This window comes from Octodon degus, unplaced genomic scaffold (assembly GCF_000260255.1).
Source record: "Octodon degus isolate 3935 unplaced genomic scaffold, OctDeg1.0 scaffold00189, whole genome shotgun sequence".
Taxonomy (NCBI): Eukaryota; Metazoa; Chordata; class Mammalia; order Rodentia; family Octodontidae; genus Octodon; species Octodon degus.
The window spans coordinates 2,049,310-2,059,151 of record NW_004524765.1 but is presented as its reverse complement, the minus strand read 5'-3'; the positions used below and the strand labels follow the sequence as shown (position 1 = coordinate 2,059,151).

The 9,842-nt window shown below is 43.9% G+C and overlaps 1 non-coding gene across 1 annotated transcript; it reads right to left on the bottom strand.

The window, feature by feature from the left end:
• Positions 1 to 3,405: 3,405 nt before the first annotated feature.
• On the bottom strand, positions 3,406 to 3,487 carry Trnal-aag. The gene has a single exon. It is a non-coding gene; the product is annotated as a tRNA-Leu (tRNA).
• Positions 3,488 to 9,842: the final 6,355 nt, after the last annotated feature.

Genomic DNA, 9,842 nt, shown 5'->3' with positions numbered 1-9,842 from the left:
TCACTGAGCTCCATCTCAGCCCTTTTTATGTAATTCAACTACTCATCTGTTGAGAATAAGACATTAACCAGCAGGCTTGATCAAATTAGTTTTGTTAATAAACACTCCACAGGCACTCCTATGTGATTCATAAATTAGGAATGAATGTATTGGGCTGGAAATGCAGCTCAGTAGTAGAGCACTGCCTACCATGCACAAGGCCCTGGGTTCAGTCACTAGCAATACACACAAACACACACACACACACACACACACACATCCCATACATGGAATGCATCTATCATCTAGGTGACTGTAGTGGCTGAATGTCACTATATATCTATATATCTATATCTATATCTATATCTATATCTATATCTATATCTATATCTATATCTATATCTATATCACAGGAAGAGAATACTCTTTTCTAATGAGTGATTCATAGTGCATATACCTGGCTAAATTTTGAGCTTTTCCATTATGAACCACACACCTGCTCTTCATCACAATGTTCATGCCACTTTTTAATACATAAGAAAATTTAAAGGAAAGATTTCTATGATGTATACTTTCTTTTTCTGGGTACCAGGGATTGAACTCAAGACCTTGCACTTGTCAGACAGGCACTTGAGTCACTGAGCTGTCTTACCAGCCCCAGATCCTACGATGATTAAATGAATGATTTAGTTAAAATGATGCAGAGCCATTATCATTGTGGGACTCAAACTTATATCTCCCAGAGACTGGCAGCTAAGCCCGCATCTTGGGTCCCTTAGTCATACTTACCAGAAAAGAACACTCCAGATTGCTCTCCCCTATGTCTTGCTGAGTAGATGAAGGATGTAAATTAAGCATCACTTTTTTCTTGAGAAAACAAGTGCTTGGTATTCTAGAGAGAGCTCTGTGGAAGACAGGGTCATGCCTCCTAGAATCAAGATCAGTTACAAATAAGATGAAAGAAAAAAAGAAAGAAAAGAAGGAAGGGAAAGGAAGGAAAGAAGACCAAAGAAGACATTCGCTGACTTGCTATGATTTTCAGCTCTTGCTATGATTTCCAGGAGCACTGACTAGGAAGGAGCAAAGAGAGAAAAGAAACCCATGTGTTCACAGGTCACCCATGCACCAAAACTTCAGCTTCTCATACTTGTTATTTGCAGCCCCAGAAAAAGCTGTGTACACCTGAGTGAGCTCAGATATCAGCTGTTTCTCTTCTTGCTCTCACAGGTCACGACTTTTATTTGAGAGGCTGCTAGGAATAATCCAGCGAAAGAGAGAGGAGGAAGCTAGTAGCTGGCTGGGCAGTAGGCATGGTGTGCAGTATGCTGATGGTGAGGGGCCGTAGCTGGGTACTCAGACAGTCACTGGTAGTAACCAAAAGGGACATTCAGATGCAGGTAGACAAGGGCCTCATAGAAGTTCTGTGACTGAGACTGTTTTCTCAGTGAAAGTAAGTTCATGAGAGGATGCTGGTTGTTCTCAGGACATAAGAAAAGTGATGAGAGCGTAGTGCTTAAGAGAGAGTGGAGCCTGTGAAGATCATAAAACATAGTAAGACTGTTAACTCTAAACACTTGAGGTTACTGTTGTGAATTTAAGTGCACATCAGTTCAGCATCACTATGTTTATGTTTTTTATCTGACCTAATTCACATAAGTCATTGCAGGGGCTGAATACTGCCCTTAAATAAAAATTGGGATTTTGGTACCTAAAGAAGCCTAAGTAAAAGATGAACATCATTTTTAAACCTCAGGACGGGTTTATGGGGATCCCTCCATATAGACAGAAGCTTTCTTCTTTTCCCACCTTTCCAAAAATACGAGAAAAGGGACAAAGCCAGGATCATGAGAGACCCCAAATTCTACTACCCACTCTCCAGGAACCCCAAAACACATGCACAGATCTGGAAGTAAACATACTGTACTTACAAGTTCAAAGGAGAATTTCTAAGAGAAGCTCAGATTATGAACTGTGGAGGACCACCTGAGCAGCTCTCCTTGAAAGAAGAGTGACTGTCTCCATTTTGACTGAGCCTGACCCTATTTCCTTGTATTGTTATGCACAGGGCTGGCTAGGACTGTCATTTATCCTTCAGTTGGCCTTAAGCAATGTATATTGGTCTAGCTGAGGTGCTGGTGATAGTCTTTGAAGGTGGCCTGTGCGTTTCCCTGGTAACCTATATTTGCTGCTCTTTAATGTGAGCGGGGTTAAGACAGGATGGTAGGGCTAATGCTCTGCGGTGCCAGGTGGGATCGAGCCTCGAGACAGAGGCTATGACTTCCTGGGGCTTGAAAGGCTACACCAAAGCTGAAGCACCAGACTTACCAAAACATTAGGTACTATATAATGCAAATTACTCTCTCTGCATATCGCAGAGGTAAATTTAGGCCGCCCACCTAGCTCAGCTCATAGTAGTCTCTTTCCCATAATTCTCAGTCAATCCTCAAGCCACTCCCCCACTGAATAAAACCAGGTGAGGCCCTGGGTCGCTCTTTTGGTTCTGGAAAGCCATCTTCGTGGCTGGACTCAGAGCCCCTTGACTCCCCCATGATTGAAAATATAATTTAGTGTCATTATTTTCGCCGTGGATTGTACTGTAAGTGGTAGATCGGAATCAACTTGATGGGATTCCAATAACCTAACTTTGGGATTCCAAATATTCGCTTCTTGGACCAAGACGAGGACCTGGAAGTGGCTCCTACAATGAACTTAACACCTAAGAGCAGAGGCAGTGAAGGGACACTTTAAAGCCGCGGGGTCCTTTTTCTTCGCAGCGTTCTATCACCGAGGTAGGTAAAGGAGCCCTATCTAGGGTCTTTGGCTCGGGTCTTCCGGAGGTGAAACGTCCCTACCGCACGAACTTGCCCCTCCCTGTCCTGCTGGCTTCTGATGGTCGCGCCCAGCTGCTCTCCTGCCCCTTTGCCTCCCGGTACAAAACGAAGAACAGAGAAGGGGAGGGAGCATGCAACCGGAGACATGAATGGGTCTGGACATAGCGAGGCAGAACCGTCCCAGAGTAAACAGGAAGCCTAGAAGAAGTGCATTCTGAAGTCATAGCCGTGCGCCGGCGACAGCGAGAGCGCAGGATCTGCAGCCGGTGTCGTTGCCAAAGGAACTGGCTCTTGTAAAGCTCGCAGACTGTAGGTTTGTGCGAAAGATGTCAAACAAATGCTCCTTCCTGACACTCCCCAGTCCTCACATCCCTCCTCCCGCAGCATGGACAGCTGCTGCTTCTTTGGGATCAGGAATGAAGTGTCTCTCCTCCACTCCACACAAATTGAAATTCCTATGCCATACTAACTCAGTCTCTGCCATCCATCACCAACAGACAAAAGTTCCGCAAGCAACATCTCTCCAGCTCTCCTCTAGCCACTACTCACTTCCCCACAGCATGCTTGCTAACATCCGGAGGCAAAAAGGACCACCTGGCAGCGGTGGGATTCGAACCCACGCCCCCGAAGAGACTGGAGCCTTAATCCAGCGCCTTAGACCGCTCGGCCACGCTACCCTCTGAAAAAACCCTTCTAGTTTAGTTGCTCTGATGGTAATTGCTTTTTTTTTTTTTTTTTAAATTTTAAACATTTTGGCCATTAATGGAGTGTGTCCTAACAGCAGAGAAAGTGTTGGGAAAACAAATGGGCCTCTCACAAAAGCTGACTCTCCTCGAGGACTCGTTACTTTTCCACACTGGGCTTAAAGGAGAAGACAGGCTTTCCTGAGTGAGTGAATGAATGAATGCCGAGTAAAGCGCTAGTAAGACCTGCAGCGCGCTACCCTGCGGGCCTCCTGCAGGTGTAGACTGTTTTACTTTTGCAGACTTAATCCCACTCTTGACACAAGTTGTTTAGCAAGATAAACCAGATTTAAAGCTAACCAAAACCACAAAATTAGCTCTGAACGAACAAGCTCTAGGACACGTGCAGCCACCGAGGGCCTCCCCGGAGCTGGAATCTTAACTCACACCCCACGGATGCCTCGGGAGCTTCCCAGCCCTCCTGTGCCCGCCGCCGCCGAAACAGAAAGGGGCTCGGTAGGTGTGCGGCTGCGACCAGCCGCGAAAGCGCACCTCTCTCGGGCCTCCACTCCTTATTCCTAAAAAGATCGGAGATGTCTTAGCCTCCTCCGCCATTTGAATACGTTTTCAGGCTCCTAAGGGACGTATGGCGTTTGAATAGAACGTTTTCAGGACCTGTAAGTGTCTCCCGGGTCTGTAACGTTAGCGCTTCAGCCTTGCCCATCACCCTCAGCCCGAGCCCCTCCGTTGCGCAGGGCTCCAGCGCGCTGCCCACGCCTGTGGCCTGTCGTGGCGGGAGGGATCGGGGCGAGGGACCTGACCGCACGCCCCTGGAAGGAGTGCCTCTGGGCCTTTCTCCTCTGACGCTCCATTTAGCTCTGAACATAGCGCACTCATTTTCCTGAGAAAATATCCTAATAGCAACAAATCGAAATTTAAATTTAAAAGAGCAATTCAATTTTATAATAAAATCATTAGACATGAAATGTCCAATACTGATACATTAAAAAGTAGGAGAAATGGATGAAACCCTATATATAAAAGAAAAAAATTATATTCATGAATGAGAAGATTGTGTTGTTAAACTATCACTTATCCCTAAATTGATTGGTAGATTTAAGGCAGTTTCAATAATAGTCTCAATGAGTTTTGTTTTTTTTAAATTGATAGGTGAATCTCAAAACTTAAATGAAAGTTTGAAGATATAGCATACTCAAAATCACCTTAAAAACCACAAATTTGGAGGACCACCTCTAGGCGGGAACGAGGGTGCTGTCCCCGGTGGACTCCCACCAGGTAATCCAGCCTTCGGTAACCCCATTCCCTTGAGCTGCGGGTCAGCACGCAGAAAGCCCGTGAGTGCTCACGCGCACCGGGGAGTCGGCGGCCTGCAGCCTTGGCCTCCCAGTGCTGTGTGCCCACCGCAGAGCGATGCTGGGCTCCTACCGTCCTGGGAGACCTTGGCTTTCCCCTGATTACAGTAATTAGATTATAGAGTATCAGGCTGTTGGTGTATTGCTTTTGTTGCTTCCTGGGAGAAGCAGAGTTTGACTACTGTGGTGTAGACTTGCAGAGAAAAACAGACACCTGTCGCAGCAGAGGTGTGAGTGGGGATTGAGAAATGTTTTGGTTACTTCCGTACTTCCACGGGCAGAAATTGTGCTTTGCAGGGCTGGGGAGATGGCTCAGTGGAATAAGCACTTCCCTGGCAAGTGCAAGGGCCTGGGTTCAATCCCTGGTTCGGCCAAAAAAACAAAAGAAATTGTGCTTTGCTGGTAACATCTAAACACATTTTTCACTTGATGAAATTACAACTGGGGATGAATTTCTAACAAAGAGGCTATCGACAGGTTGTGTCTATTAATATTCTTTTTTTTCTCTCTTACAAAATATATTAAATTAGGGAAGAAGTGTCCAGACCTGTCATTCTTCCTCAGAATAACAGAGGTTATTGTCTGTAAATCACTTTGGCCTTCCCTAGAAGGACTCTCCTTGTCCCTGGCAGTGGGCTAGGAAGTGGGACAATCACATAGGGGATTTTTCCAGAACTTTTTCCTTAAAATTCTATAGTCTTTGCTGTGAGTTGAATTGCATCTCCTCAAGAAAAATATGAAGTCTTAACACCCAGTATGTACTTCAAAATTGAACCTTATGTTTCGGCATGGTAGTGCACACCTGTAGTCCCAGCGCTCTGAAGGGCTGAGGCAGGAGGTCCAAATTCAACTCCAGTGGTCTGGGCTATTGAGGGAGACCCTCCCCACAATTAAAAATTTTTTTTTTTTTTTTTTTTTTTTTTTTAAAAGGAAAGGCTAAGGCCAGCAATATAGCTCAGAGGACTAATAGCCTCGTTAGGCAAGCACAGGAACCGGGTTTGACCCCGGCACCACATGTAGTGCTGGCCTTGCGCCCCAGGAGTGCTGAGCCAGCCAGAGTCCAGGTGCGGCAATGCATGCCTGTAATCCCAGCACCAGGGAGGCTGAAAACTATGAGTCCAAGCTATGTAGTGAGACCCTGCACCAATACATAAATATAAATAAATAAATCAGCCTAGAGGTGTCATTCAGTGTGAAGGCTGTGGGTTTAACCCTCAGGACTGACTTTTTTCTAACCTTGAAGACAATGGTTAATCCAAGATCACTGTGAGCCCAAATGGGGACTAACTTTTTAAACTATTGAACAAGCAACAAAGGCTCTTCAGGAGAGATTTATGCATCTGCTCCTCAGTTAGATTCACTACTAAGTAGGAGTCACTCAAGAGATTAGGCCTGGAGGTGTTCTGGGAAGAGAGAAAAGTCTGAGAAAACATAGCGAGGGAGCCAGAGAGGCAGCAGAGGACACAGAAACTGCGATGGCCCTTCCATGCCTGTACCTTCATGGCTCATCCTCTTCCTCTTCAGAATCCAATTGAGAGCACCATGGAGGACCACTACCTACAGTCCATGAAACTAGGATAAAGGAGAAAACGTATGAAAGCAAGTCTGGGAATCAGTCTTTTTCTGACATGGTACTCATGGACTGCAACTTCATGGGTGTCTTGTAAATTGCCATATTTTGTGACCCAGGTTGGGTCTTTTATAGTTTAAGTTTTAGCTTCGTTTAGCTTGTGGCCCAGAAGTCCTGCATTTGACTAACTCCACAGCTTTCTCTCATCTTGCTTCTTGAGGATTGTCTCTAAAGCATAATTCTAGACTGACTAGCCACTGTCTGGGGCCATTTGGTTAAAGAGGATCCAGAATCACTCAGAATAAACACAAAAATGACAAGGAGCAGAGCTCAAAAGAAAATAAAAAAGAATATGCATTACAGATCTTTGCCCCTGGTAGTCATAAGATTAAGACAGGCTCCCCACCCCACCTTTGGCCGGCTGGGAACTGGCATTTTAACACTATAAAGTTTTCTGACTCATAAGCATAGTATGTATCAGTTTAGTTATGTCTTCTTTGACTTCATACATGTAATATTCAGTGTATATGTCTCGCAAGTCTTTTTGTTAGATGTATCCCTAAGTACATATTTAACATTTTCAATGTTAGCTTTAAAATTTTACAGTTTTGATGGCTCATTGTTAGCATACAGAAATTCAGTTGATTTTTGCATGCGGATCTTGCATCCTTCAATCTTAAGCTCATTTGATCTCTCAAACAGAGGCAATTTTCCAGGTCCTCATCTCCACTTTTGGTTAATCCATATGTTTTAATTCAATCACAGTCTTCTCACTCAGTTCCTTTGTCTAATACATTTCATTCTAACCTCTTTCGCTATAGTGCAGCTTTGGACTCATAAAGTCCTGAGACACAGTCCAGTCTGAAGAGAAGAAATAACACCTCAATATCTACCCAAAGTAGAGAATAAATAATGCTTTAATATTTATCAAGGATTTTTCAGTCCACCTTAGGTACTTCCATATTTTTTCATTACCTCTTACATTTGAGGTGAGGGTAAAGCAGAAAGAGGGGATTAAAAATTCATTCAAGCTGGGCCTAGCAGTTCACACCTGTAATCCCAACTACTCAAGAGGCTGAAGCAGAAGGGTTATAATTTACATGTGATCCTGGGCAACTTAGTAAGACCCTGACTCAAAAACTAAGCTAAAATGGACTAGAGATGGTGCTTAGTGGTAGAACACTTGCCTACCACCAATGAGACCCTGGCTTAAATTCCCAGTACTATAAAAATAAAAGCAAAAGCCTTCAGTTCAAATAGTTTAGGTACAGAAGAGAGGCAGGAAATACAGTATCAAAGCGCTTAATTTGGCGAGCCAGTGGTATGGCTGGCACTCCCTGTGGCCTGGCTGGCATGAAGACCAAGATGCATCCGTGCTATCCTGTATAAACAGACGCTGCACGTGCACAGATATGCATGCACAAAAAATTTCCTGTAACTTGACAAGAACAAGTCTGTGTTTATTTTCCTAATGGTACTATCTTAAATATTTGAGAATAATAATTTTACACCAACTTTCTCTTTTGCATATTTAAAATCTTCACCTTCATCAATAATATTCTTTGGGGTTTTGTTGTTCTGTCTTTTTTGAGACAGGGTTCTACTATGCAGTTCAGGCTGGCCTTAAAACTCATTTTGTGGCTTAGGCAGGCCTCAAACTCAGAGTGATCCTCCTGAGTGCTGGTATCAACAGCCATGGATCATTACTCCTGGCTATCCTTTGGTTGTCTTTTTTTTAAAAGACAGAATCTCCGGGCTGGGGAGATGGCTCAGTAGAATAAGTGCTTCCCAGGCAAGGACAAGGGCCTGCAATTCCAGGTTCCGCCAAAAACAAAACAAAACAACAACAACAACAAAAAAAAACCCACCAAAAAACAGACAGAATCTTCCTGTGTAATTCAGTCCAGCCATGTACTCACTATGTAGCCCATGGATGGTGGCCTCAAACTCATGATGATACTCCTGCCTCCTCCTCCCGAGTGCTGGGAATACAGGCATGTGCCAGCCACCACACACAGCCTGCAGGCAGCATTCTGAAAATCTGGAATCCATGGAAACTTCTGTCAGCTTCTTCTTAGAGGAGACTTTATTTGTCCCGACCAGGTAGCACCCATATTCAATGCACACCATCCCTGAAACTACCCTGGTCATTTGCTGAAGAAAAGCCAAGAGTAAAACTGATCACCCACTTAGAATGACTTGAACTTTCTCACTGTGAACTGTGTCTTCTCAAGAGTCTGACACCGTATATTGGCCTGAGAAAGGTCAGACACTTTTCAGAGAAAATATGCCCAAGTAAAGCTAAAAGCACATCTATGTTAAAATAATTGTGCCTGGTGTATGGTGGGGGTGTTAGAGGCTCACATTCTCAATGTGTAACAGTGTTTAGAGTCAGATAACCTCCTTTTTTCCCATAAGGATGTTCTGTGGATTTGGGTCATCGGGTGTGCAAGCCATTCATCTCTGGACTGGGTCCAGGTGCACCGTTTAGCAATCACATACATGTGAACTGGAACCCAGATGGACTAATTTCCAGGAATTTATACTGAAGTTATGTAAGAGCTGGAAGGCCCTTAGAAACTCTAGAGCTTTTTTTTTTTTTTTAAGAATTCCAAGAAGAGGAAAATAAGTGTATCCATGTGTTTTGGATTTTTGCAGTTAATAATTTCATTTTTCTACACATGACTAGACTATGCATTTATTTGGTCTCTGTATTGGTTAGACTCTACTTGAGGAACAAAATCAACAGAAAATATATGTAAGACTTTTGAAGACGATTATTAGGTAGGTCTAATAATAGGGGCGAGACGAGGGCGTGAGAGTTCACAACAGCCAGCTGCACCCCAGCATGCCTGAGATTCCAGTAGTCACTTGGCCCAAGAAAATGGGAGGCTGCAGAACAAGAGGGATCTAGAATGTAGCATGAGTCCAACAACAAAGGCCCCAGATCTCACTGGAGAGCTGCTGGCATGAGTCTGTATGGAAGGCTAAAGAAACCATATACCGATGTGTATAGGAAACAGCAGCCAAAGATGCACAAGTACCTGGAGTTCTTCAACAAATGAGCCAGCTTCTTTCTCCACCCAGGCCACAAACCTACTGGCTAGTGCCACACTGGGATGGATCTTGCCCCACCATTTGGATGCCAATTATCTCTGGAAATACTGACCCCCTAGATACATCCACAACTGTGTTCTACTAATCTGCTAGATGCTTCTTACATCAAGTTGACATATATCACTATTAACCATTCCTTTCTATTAATAATTCCAGTCTCTATCCCAAGTATTTATTTTAATACCTTGTTATGTCTTGGGCATATGTGAAGACCCTAAGTTTAATCTCCAGTACTGGGAAAAAGTTGAATAAACAAATACCTGCAAAAGCTAACAACTTATTTTAGTTT